Source organism: Carya illinoinensis, chromosome 11 (assembly GCF_018687715.1).
Source record: "Carya illinoinensis cultivar Pawnee chromosome 11, C.illinoinensisPawnee_v1, whole genome shotgun sequence".
In the NCBI taxonomy this organism is placed as follows: Eukaryota; Viridiplantae; Streptophyta; class Magnoliopsida; order Fagales; family Juglandaceae; genus Carya; species Carya illinoinensis.
The window spans coordinates 24,499,794-24,502,636 of NC_056762.1; positions in this window are offsets into that span (position 1 = coordinate 24,499,794).

The following is a 2,843-nucleotide window of genomic DNA, read 5'->3' on the forward strand; positions in this document are numbered from 1 at the left end:
ACATGATATAATGGATACTGCGGCTTCTGTACGATAAAAGATCATGTGTAACATTGAGCCATTGATGATCTACCCATGCACAAATGAACTCATTACTATACCTATAAAAGGCTCCCAATAAATGCACAATGTTCCTAGCTACATGTCCAGATTTCAACAAGGAATTCAAATATCAAGTCTATTTAAGACAAATTCCAAGTTATCTGCTCAAGAGACAATAATTATGCAATGGCCAACCAAATCTTACAAATCTCGTGTGAGAAAACACCAATTATCGCATCTAGGACTATACACTAGCTTTAGTATATATGACTTTAGATATTACATACAAATTCATCAAAAGGAGAAAAAAGTAAAAAAATGCAAATCATGAGACATAATCGTTCAAGTTTAGCCTAAAACAATAGTGATTTTACTCACCAAAACAATTTTTCATCTCTCAAAAGAAAATCATCTAATCACTAGCCTAGTTGTTGCGACATAAACATATACAAAACCAAAACAAGTTTCACAAACTTAAATAATAAATAAATCTTACAAGAAGTTTCTCCCCAATCATACATATTGAATGAGCCCGCTAGTTCCATAACATACTTGTGGGGTGGATTGAAGTACTAAATACCAAATGTGTAATGAACGGACTCCAAAGTCAAGATAAGGGTGTCCATCAAATGCTTCCAATGCAACTGTGGTAGAGCTCTCATCACGATAAGAAACAATAACACGGGCACCGCTGTCATTAGCCACAAAGATACCTTTGAGTTCCCCAAAGGCACTAAAAATTGAGGTAATGGAGTCATAAGAAAGTGCCACCGCCGGCCAATAGTTGGCCATGTAAAGGTTGGGACTCGAATCACCTTCAAAATCCTTTCAGATGCCCAAACCTTGGCAATCCCATGGAAGTGAAGGATATGGCTCAATTTCTTCGCCTCGGAGGAAGAATTCTACCAATCAACAATTTTCTTAGAGCGATGGTGGGTACTAGGAAGCCACACGAAGAATCGATACAAAATAAATTTCCAGTTTTTGAAATTCCAAATCAATAATAATATTAAAAAATAATATTTTAAATTTTTATCTAGAATTAAAAATTCTTATCTCACCATTCAAACCTACCCTTACATTGAAGAGGTTTAAAGAAGCTAGCTTAAAAGTCCCGTCTAATGGCGTTTGTATTTTTTCTATAATTTCCGGTTTGCTATAGTATTACCCTAGATGTAGCGTACACTATTCACGAATATATATAATTTAAATTCATTTCTCTCTATGTATAATTAGAATCTTGGATATCTTTTTATTGCTACCAACCGTGATGCAGTTGGACATATGATTAATTAGCTATGTGTGATGCTACTATGTGTGCATCAACCGAGAAGGAGCCTATTGTAGTTGGAAAACCATCAACCTTAAGCAAGCTCTCTAAGATGAAATATTTTTTCACAATTATCTCGAGAATATATTTACAAAATTAGAGAAAATAAATATTCTCGTAATATATTTTTAGAATATTTTCATAATATAATCTTTTTTTTAATCAAGTTAAATTTTGGTTTGCCTTATAAATTTGGATTGATTTAACATATGACATAATTATATAGGTATATATTGCAAATATCAAAATATATGAATTTCCTTTGCCGTAGTGCATAGTGTAAGTCATTATTCTATTGAACTCATTTCCATTGAGAGCATTATATAGGAGATTCATAGCCATTAAATTCAATATATAAATTTCATAGTATTCACAATCAAACTCTTCTTCTTTCTTTTTGACCTTTACTCCATCAACCACTTTTGTTGGGATATAAGGTCGATTTATAATGCATTTCTAAATTTCTCAACCTTGAGTCTAAAGGAATATTCTCATTCTAACTTTCCAGAATGTGTAATTGTCTCGACAAAATAGTAGAGGCCGGTTGCTAGATTGACCTTCACCAAATGTAGATGTAATATTAGCCATGAGATCTTAACTCAAAAGGTAATTAATCTTACAAAAGAGTCATTGCTTTGATACAAATTGTTGCCCGAATGACTAACATAAGAGGAGGGGTGAATTGGGTTTATTTAAGAATTAATAATTATAAATCAAATACACAATATAAAATATGAATAAGATACAAATAAACAATAAATATAAAGAATAAGGGTAAGAGAGAAGCAAACTTAGTATGTTAATGAGATTCGGCCCCACTACCTACGTCCTCACCTCAAGCTACCCCTTGAGGATTCCTAAATTCACTATTCAACCTCTTTCAGGTGGAGATAGAAACCTATTACTCCTTTAAGTAACACTGCTACAAAGAATCTATGTAGAACACCCTCTATACTTTCAATCACCTTATACATGGTGATTCAACTATTCTCTATTTAGAACACTTTCTATACGCACAAGGATTATACACACATTTTTTACTAATACAAGAGCTGAAAATAAGTAAATTATCAAAAAATACTTCTCAATGAGTGAAATAAGAAAAATACAGCGCAAACTATATATCTCTCAAAATGAACAAGGGTTAAGGCTCAATAATTAAAGAAGAGAGCTTGAAAACTTTGAATAAATGTTGCAAAATTTGCAATGATATGCATAGGCTCTTGTTGTTGTAAATTTGAAGATCTCAATTGAGCTATTCATAGGCATATGAGACTTCATATTCAAATTCGAAAAGATTCATATGTCAAAGAAAACATCATTCACTTTTCAAAAAATTCAAACAAAAGTTTCTTCATTTTGCAATTATCAAAGACAACATCATTCACTTTTCAAAATATTTAAACCTAATATTTTTATTTTTTGCATACGACAAAATGAGCATGTTTACTTTTCAAAATTTTCAAACAAA